Genomic DNA, 9,783 nt, shown 5'->3' with positions numbered 1-9,783 from the left:
TGCAGGAGCACATGGTCAAAACCACCTGGCCCCCTCCCATCTTTCAGCAGAGTTCTCCTCTAGATATCAGTTCTGCCCATGAAGGAAGAGAAGGAGTCTTTCTGTATATGGATGCCTAGTTAGGATCCAGGCCATTATATATTTTAAACATTTTATAGCACTGCATGAATAAATTTTATGCATTGGTTCTGGACTATTAATTTATTGTTCGTGCAGCAAGTGCCTAAACATTTTGTCAACTTAGATGAAAACAGGCCAGTAAGGTGACTTCTGAAGAACAATACTTTGAAACTGTACATATAATCCCATATGCTTAAAGATAAGAATATTGCCACTCGGAAATTGCATCTGTTTACATGAACATTTAATCTCTTATCCCTCATCCCCCTCACCTCAAGAGAGATCATATTTAACGATGCACGGAGAGATTCTTAAATCCATCGCCTCTGGAAAGGGGCCTTTAAAATATCAGAGCTTTTAATTTTTAGTATATGTTAATAGTTTGGGTATGAGAACATTTCACTGTGTAATGAGTTCATTCGGACATTGAGTCATCAAAGTGAGAACCTACCGAAACCATTTTCAGTTTTTTATTGGATGGAACAACTGAGGCAGGTTGGATATTTCGCCTGCTGTGGAAACCCTAAAACAGTGTGTGTAGGAAAGTAATGTGTCCCTTTCAAATTGCTGCAAGGAAAAATGGCTCCATCTGCTTGCCACTCAGTAATAAATAATGCCACATAAATGGATTTTAGAATAACTGGAAATGCGCCTTTTAAAAGGAGGGTGTAAATTGGGGGGGGCAGGGAGAAGAGGATTGTTTTTCTGTTGAGACACAACTGTTGTCGTGGTTTAACCAGAGGAATCAGACCACCTCTCTCCAACCTCATCTGATGCTACATTCATCTATAGATAAAATGAAAGGACATAGGAAATCTTATTGCAAAATATTCTGGTTCCATTAATAATTTAAAAAAGCAGGCTGGGATGGAATTCAGTGGTGATCCTGCTCAGAGTAAACCCTTTCAAGTTAATAGATATGGGTTGTATTCACCGATGTCCTACTCAGAGTAGACCTATTGAAATTAATGAACCTAAGTTAGTTGTGTCTATTAACTTCAGTGGGTCTTTTCTGAATAAGACTGGCATTGAATACCACCCATGAACTTAGGTTCATATATTTCAATGGGTCTACTCTGAGTAGGACTAAACTGAATCCAACCCCAGTTTGTTAAGATCAATGAAACAGTTCTCCTGTCTGTTTCTTGACAGAATCATCCTATGCAGTAGGGGAGGGAGATTCCACAGGGAAAAAACAGCCAAATCCCAAACCTTGCCAGTATTGTGCCAGCCAGGGTGGATGCAGGGGAGCAGCTTGAGGGAAAATAAGCATGCCAGTTTGCTAGGTCCAGAGCAGGTGGATTTTCCCTCCTCTTGGGGGAATTGTGATTTTTTTTTAAAAAAAAAATCTGCATCATAATTATTCAGCATTTTAGTGCGAATTTCTCCTAACAGACACATTTTGGTATGCACCTTTGACTAATGTCCATATTTTTGCAAGGGATTTCTCCTAATATAATGTTGTTTTCACTCATATATTCATTTTAATGCACCCTCCCCCTAACGTATGCTTTGTAAGCACTGGCTGGAAAACTGCACTGTAAAATTTCGGGAAGTGTGAATTTCAAAGAATGACTGTGATGGTTCTCATATTGTTTCAGAAATCTGTGGACCCAAACAAATGTAGGAAGCTACCTCATACTAGGTCAGGCCATGGCTCTCTCTACCTATCTAAGATGGTCCAGAAGCTGCAGCTTGTGAAGAATGAAGAATCGTCAGGGATGCCGCTCAACAAGATCAGCCTCAGAAGACCTTCTCTCGATCCCACCGGTAAAAACAGAGAGACTGGTGAGGACTCGAGAGAGGTCTTTCTCAATAGTGGCCCCCACCCTATGGAACTCTCTCCCAAATGATCTCCGTCATGCCCCTTCTGAGATGACCTTCTGCCGAACTTTGAAGACCTGGCTCTTCAGGAAAGCATTTAGGATGGGTTAGGCTTTTATTGTTATGTTTTAAATTTTAATGCTTAATGTACAGTTTTTTATCTTGTACGTCGCCCAGAGTGGCTGGCCAACCAGCCAGATGGGCGACTAATAAATTGAATAATAATAATAATAATAATAATAATAATAATAATAATAATAATAATAATAATAATAATAATAATAATAATAAAGAATGTGACTGCTAGGATGGTGAGTTGGGCAGCCCGATGGGACCAGCCTGGTTATGAATGTGCTGCACTGCCTGCCAGAGAGGTACCAGGCCCAATTCAAGGTATTAGTGCTAGAGTACAAAGCTTTCCATGCCATCACTGATGCTGGAGGAGGGACAATCATGGAGGTTTCCGCAGTCACAATGAGGAGGCCTCATTGCTATGACTAATGTATGTTTATGAATTTCGGTGGGTTTACTCTGAGCAGGACTTAGTTGAATACAACCCCGAGTTTTTGTTTGTTATTTTTGTTCTTTATGGATATATTGGGTTGTATCCAATTAAGTTACTGTCAGAGTAAACTCACTGAAATTGATGGACCCAAGTTAGCCATGCCCATTAATTTCAATGGGTCTACTCTGAGTAGAACTAACATTGGCTACAACCCTAATGTAATGACAGTTGTATACGTGCATACTGGGTGGCATTCAATGCTAGTCCTGCTCAAAGTAGAGCCACTGAAGTAAACTGACAGGACAAAACCAACTTAAGTCCATTCCTTTCAATGGGTCTACTCTGACTAGAATTTAGCTGAATACAACCCTATGTTGTTTACTGTGGTGCTATACTGTAAACCACCTTGTGGTCTTTTGACAAAGGGCAGTATATAAATATCACATAAATAAATAACCATTTTTGCCCAAAGGTTTCAGCATCCAATGCTAGACTGAATGTGTAGTAAAGCAGTTTTCTGTTTGCAGCTCCCTTTTAAGCTGTTTCCTGCCTCAGAAAATCTCCATCCATGAGCCCATGGAATTTATTTTTTTTAAAAAAGAGAGTGAGAACTTATAAATTAGGAACACTGAACTGGTATACACATTGAAGGCCGTCCTTCTCTGTTGCCTTATCTGTGTGTTCCCTCAGTGGCTTCCATCTGAGCACGTTTGGAAGGTGTAATTAAAGCTGCACACTGATAAAACTGGTGCCCGGATTAGGTTTGGGTCAAAGGAACCTGAGAGCGGGTTGGGAAATCTTTGAAGCAGGCCAGGCTATGTGGTGAAACAAAGGGGATGAATTGTGTTAACTTCAAAAGAAAATAAAGAATTCAGGAGGCGCAAGCCATCTTTGGCTCCCTGGCTACAGTGTGTAGAATTTTCCTTTAGCCTAGTGGATGTCTTCTGTTATTCTCTTAAATATTTCCTTTTGTTTACCCCTAGAGCTTACGTACAGGTACAGTATGATGGTCTCCCGCCAGCAGGTATGATAGATTCATCTCTTTTCTCCCCTATCTTATCACCTTGTTATTACCTTTGACCTCTGGATAAATTGGATTTGGGTTTAAATTGCACAGTTGCTGAGTCTCCATATTCATTTCAAAAAGGCAAAGAGTTCAAAACCTTGATACCTGGCAAATGCTGTAGAGTTAACTCTCAGAAAATATGTGCAACTCACTCTTCACCATTAGCATTTATGGGTCCCCCACACACCCCTGAAGCCAAAATGAATTGGAAGGGGGCACATCCTCAGGCAAATTCTCTTAACTTCAATACTCTTGTAAAAACATTACATTGATATTTTCACCTACCTTTTTTTTAATTTCCTTTTATGCTTTTGGATTTAGCAATGTTAACTACTTAATTTCCCAAGCTCCTCTCCCACAGCCTCCATGACATCATGGCAGCTCATCAATAGCAGGGGGCTTATACACTGATAGCTGACGAGCCAGCTGTTGTCCATCCTAAATTCTTGCAAGGCTGTTGTCATCCTGATTATCAAAAGTAGCATTTTCATTAAAACAGCAACTTCTGTGTCTAACTGGACCTCTTGAACATATCTGTACAGCTTCAGTAAGAGTCCTAAACTTCTGTATACTAGGGGTGATGAGCTACGGCCATAATACCCTGAACACACCCAATCTTGTCTGATCTCGAAAGCTAAGCAGGGTCAGGCCTGGTTAGTGCTTGGATGGGAGACTGCCTGGGAATACCGGGTGCCGTAGGCTTAGACGAAGACAATGGTAAATCACCTCTGAATACCTTTTACCATGAAAAGCCTATGAATACATCCAAAAAATATTCATAGGGTTGCCATAAGTCATAATCAACTTGAAGGCATATAACAACAACAATACAGCCAAAATAGCACCACCCACACAAAAGAGCAGAGGTGGGGGACCTTTTTGACTCCATGGGCCAGATCCTTATCCAAGCTGGCTTTGTGAGCCAAAACTGCCAGGTGGATGGGGCCATCCCCCTGTTAATCATCAGATGTCACCAGTCAGTAGCCACAAGGAGAAACTCTGGGTGGTGATGGTAAATTCCTCCTATGGGTGAAGAAGAATTGTGAGAGCTGAAGTCCAACAACATGTTCAGGTCACCACATTGGCTCTAGTTCACAATAAAAAGGTCGTGTAGGGACTGCATCCTGCTGTGCATTTGGAACCTCACATCTATCAGGAGCTCCTTGATCTGTGTGTGGCTGCCCTGTGTGGTGAGCCACTGAACTGCAAGCGGTGGCAATGAACTACCTGATTCCACCCACCGAGGTTGCCCATTGGATCCACCTGGGCAGGAAGGAGAATAAGAGGTCTTCCTATTCCGGTTGAGCTTTGCTTGAGCAACAAGGGCTTGCTGAGGTTTGATATGTTTCTGTATCCTAGGTTGTTCTTTGGTCCTGACTAGCTGATCAATTCTACTACCTCATTTGTCTTCTGGTTCAGATTTAAGTCTTTGGTCTTGACTATGGGCTTTGTCACATGGTTTCCAGCTCATCTCAGTCTGCTGCTCACTGCCTAGTCCTGGCAAACCCTAAGTCAGAAGTGGGGAATCTTTTTCAATTTGAGGATCACATTCCCTCATGGGCAACCCTCCAGGGCCTACATATCATTTAATGGGCATGGCCAGGGGAACAAATGGGCAGAGCAACATAGATGAGCCTTACCTTTCTGCAGGAGGTTGCATTTCAAGCCATGCAAAATGCAAAGGCTTCAGCACGCCCATCATTTCATCCAAGCAAGGTAAGAGGTGTTATCAAAATTCAAGAACACATTCCAGCCAGACAAAAAGACTGAAGGGAAAGGGTGGAACAGGGCCAATGAGGGGTGTGGCATGGGAAGGGGTGTGGTCTGGGGAGAGGCCCAACGGCCCGACAGAGAGGCCTGGACATTCCCCATCCCTGCTCTAAACACAGTCTGGAAGCTTCAGAGAAAGAAGTCAGCTTATTTGCTTTCCCCACTGTGTTGTAATTTAAAGGATGGAACACCCTAGTTACTTCCTTTAGCTCACTTTTCTCTTCTGACAATTGCACTAACAGACCTGGTCCTGTTTATGCAATGAAATTTATGTCTCTTTGCTATGGGAGAAGCTCATTTATCTGCCAGCCCGTGTCAGCAGAATTATAAACCTGTCAACGACACAGTATTTCAGAAGTGACCTATGCTGGCTGTAAACACCAATGCAAATGCTCAGATAATGTATTACATGCAGTGAAACAATTCCAGGCAAATCATAATAACACTATGAAAGAAAATAGTGGCACACTTTTGTGTCTTTAAAATAATGAAGAGCTTATATATCAACCCCACTGAATCATTTAGAGGCTGTGTTGTTGGTGTTGGTGTTGTTTTAACATTTTGTGTTTAAGAGATAAGCATATATTTGTCTTTCTTTTTAATTTACTGAGCAAATGAAAAATTTACTGCCACTAAATAGGAACTGCTAATTTTGGCATGGCAATCACAGCCCACTAGCCATAGATGTGAGCTGAATAAACTGTGTTTACTGCCTTCCGAGAACTAAGTTTACTGGGACTGTGTGGTTGCTGTTTTCCCCTGAGCACCTAGCAGACCATAAGGCATGGCTAGTACATTGCATTTGATTTTAAGAACATAAGGCATCATTGAATTATTTCCAGGATCAGAGGGTGTTTGCTGCTGAGTTAGGGATGGGCAAATCTGTCCGCTTCAGATTCTCTTCGTCTCTCATTTTTCTACTCTCAGGTTTGTTTGTCCACATTCCCACATCAGTTTGCTCTAGGGGGGGAAAAAGTCCTCATGGAAATTGAGAAGCATTTTAATGCTAATCTCTCCTGATAGACATATCTTTGTATGCAATTTTGCCTGATATATGCATTTTGCAAAGCAATTTTCCCTGATAAAATGCATTTTTGTATGCTATTTTCACTAATATATGCATTTCTATGCTCACTTTATGACCCTCCGTGGCACAGAGCGGTAAGCGGTGGTAACGCAGCCGAAGCTCTGCTCACGGCCAGAGTTCGATTCCAATGGAAGGAGGAAGTCGAATCTCCGGTAAAAGGGGTCGAGGTCCACTCAGCCTTCCATCCATCCGTGGTCGGTAAAATGAGTACGCGGCATATGCTGGGGGGTAAAGAAAGGCCGGGGAAGGAACTGGCAATCCCACCCCATATATAAGGTCTGCCTAGTAAACGTCGCAAGACGTCACCCTAGCATATGCAATTACTTGGCTGGAGTTGCACTTACATTGAAAAACTCAGAGATGTGTGCATTTTGGAGGATGGCTGGGTTTGGGTTCACACACTGTTTTGGAAAGTATGAATTAGGTAGGCTCACCTATAAGTGCAACCACTGTCAAATTCCCCTCCCCCCCATCCCTACTCTGAATGCCAGTTGCAGGTGAGCAAAAGCAGGAGTTTACTATATCCTGCTTGTGCACTTCCCAGAGGCCTCTGGCTAGTCACTGTGAGAACTAGACTCATCTGTTATATATAAGATGCAGGCAACCGTTTCCAGCCCAAGAGCTACATTCCCTCATCGACAACCTTCCGGGGGCCACATGCCAGTGATGAGCTGGCCAGAGGCAAAAGCAGGATGGGGCCACAAGCAGAAGTGAGTGGAGCAGGTGTGATCTTTACCTTAGCACAATGGGCCCCATGCCAGCCACACAAAACTCAGAGGTTGCTCTACACATGTGCCTACACACGTCTTTCCACTCAGGCAAGCAAGAGGCATCAATGCAATGCAAGGACATGTGCCAACCAGGCAAGAGCTCTTGAGCAGAGGGTAGAGCAGGGCAAGTGAAGAGTGTGAGATTGGGAGAGAGGGTGTGGTCTGGGGAGAGGACATGGCCTAGGGAGAATTTCGAGGTGGGGCAAATAGAGAAGCCTGAAGGACTGCATTTGGGGCCTGGCTGTGAGCTTCCCCACTCTTGATTGATGTTGATTGACATATCCTGGACAGTACCACGTCAGGATGCTGGTGGGGGGATTTTACAACATGTAGTAATAGGGTTGCCAGGTTCAGGTCCTGAGACTGATCCTGTATTTTAGCTAAGTGCAGGTGTTCTGGCAACCCTGTAAAGGGAAAAACCACAAGATGGAATTCTGCCTTCCCCCTGCACAACTTTTAAAGATACAGAAGACCTCTTGGCTGCCAGGTCCAGCCTCCAAGAGGTCTTCTGTATCTTTAAAAGTTGTGCAGGGGGAAGAGAGAATTCCATCTTGTGATTTTTCCCATTACAGAGTTGCACTTGGCTGACTTTCTCTTCTAAAGATACAGGATCAGTCTCAGGCCCTGAACCTGGCAACCCTATGTAGTAAGCTTCAACATATGTACTACTATATATAGTACATTTTACTACAGGTTTACTACAGGTTTACCACTACATGTAGTAACTTGTGTGATTCCCCAAAGCCTTTGGAAAACAAGAGAGTGGATGAAAGGGGCTCTCTGTCTCATCCAGCAGGGCTCTTTTGATTTTCTTATCTAATGGACAGTGCCATCCTGAATCAAATATTTCTAACGAGCTATGATAATCATTTTTGACTTCTCAATTTCTTGCAAAATGCTCTCCTCTTACCTCTATTCAATTCTAAACTCAGTCCCAAACGATTCTGCTCCCATTAAGATTTCATTCCCTGGAGTCTATTTCCAATCCACCAAATTCTTCTTCATGTTGATAATCAATCTGTTGTTTCAACAAGCTCTAGCTGAAAATTAATCAGGGCACTTTAACAGTCTAAAAAGAACACATGCATATTGTAGAACTGTCTTACAAGGATAAGTCAAATTAGTGTAACCAGTGTAAATTAGCTCTGTTTCAGAAGGCACATGGACCAGCAAATCCCATCTTTCACTCACTGCATGCTCTAGGATTATGAAGGATTTGTCTTATAATAGCACAACTAATTGCACATTTAGAGCATTGTGTGTTTTTTCTCAACATTCAAAGACCGAGACATTCTATTAAATGATTAAATGTATTGAATCATTGGACTACATTCTGCTAAATACTACAAGGCAACTAACACAGTCAAGGTACACAATAAAATTTAAATGTTTAATACCTAATCCTTTTACTTAGGCATTTACCCAGAACTGCACTGCTGGGGACTGGATTTCTCCCCTCCTCCTACATCCCTTTCCTGATTTGGAAAGCAAGTGGGTTCAAGTATGGTAGGTCACAAGCTGTAGAAACCTGGGCAACTTTGATTCCAAGCCATACCTGATGCTGATACCACAATAAGGGTGGAACTCAATGTTCAAGGAAACATAGGAGTACCACCAATCATGTCTGCTAGTGAGGACTGATGGAGCTCAACAAAAGTCCAGGCTAGGGATGTGTGGATCTGTCAAATTCAGTTTATCTCAGTTTCTCATTTTTCCAATGTTGAGTCAGTTCTCTGCATTTCTACATTAGTTTGTGATTTTTTATATAAAAAACTCATAAAAATGCAGCAGCACTTCAGTGCACATTTTTCCTAATGTACAGTTTTGTATGAAGTTTTATACACATTTATATGAAATATTCCGTAAAAAATAGTTTGCATTTTTCACTTAAATATACACATTTTATGCACAGTTTACCCTTGTATGTGCATTTTTCCACACATCACTTTACTAGAGAACAGCAATGCAAAATTCAGAGAAACATGAATTCTGAAGATGCATTCAGTCCTACATCTTGTCCATCCTGTTTTCTGAAGATTTTTTTAAATCACATTTAAAAAATCACATTTAAATTGCATGCATTTACCCATAAAATGTATGTTTTATGCATTTTTGAACCACATGCATTGCAAAATTCAGAGAAGTATGTGATCTGATAGTTAGCTATGTTAACAATCTAGGAGAGTCAGTGCGGTGTAGTAATTAGAGTGTTCGACTAGGACCTGGAAGAAAAGTATTCAACCCCTCCCTCTGCCATGTAACTCACTGGGTGGGTGACCTCTGGCCACTCACTGTCTCTCTATGTCACATGGTTCTTGGGAGGATAAAATGGGGAGAGAGCCGTGTACGCCTCTTTGAGTTCTTTGGAGGAAAGGTGAGATATAAATTCAATAAATAAATAATCATTGTTATGATTGGCATATAAGCCCAAAAGCTGCAAGTTAGGTTGGTTCACTTTAAAAGGTGAGCTGAACAGACAATCCTCCCCCATCCCTAGAGCAGAACCAGGGACAGCTCATTGTGTAGGATATATTCAGGCAAAACAAAGTGAGCCCAGCATGGCAAATTAGGGTGTTGGTCCAGCAAAGAATGTGGAGCAAACTGAGGGTTTATGTAGTCCTGTTGATGGTTTGGTATTCCC

The 9,783-nt window shown here is 42.0% G+C and overlaps 1 pseudogene; it reads left to right on the top strand.

Moving 5' to 3' along the window:
• Positions 1–4,098: 4,098 nt before the first annotated feature.
• LOC133369508 (5S ribosomal RNA) lies at positions 4,099–4,217 on the top strand (annotated as a pseudogene).
• The last annotated feature ends 5,566 nt before the right edge of the window (positions 4,218–9,783 follow it).

The sequence above is a fragment of the Rhineura floridana genome, chromosome 13, assembly GCF_030035675.1.
Source record: "Rhineura floridana isolate rRhiFlo1 chromosome 13, rRhiFlo1.hap2, whole genome shotgun sequence".
Classification (NCBI taxonomy): Eukaryota; Metazoa; Chordata; class Lepidosauria; order Squamata; family Rhineuridae; genus Rhineura; species Rhineura floridana.
Note: the sequence above shows the minus strand (reverse complement) of the source record. Positions and strands in the feature narration are given on the sequence as shown.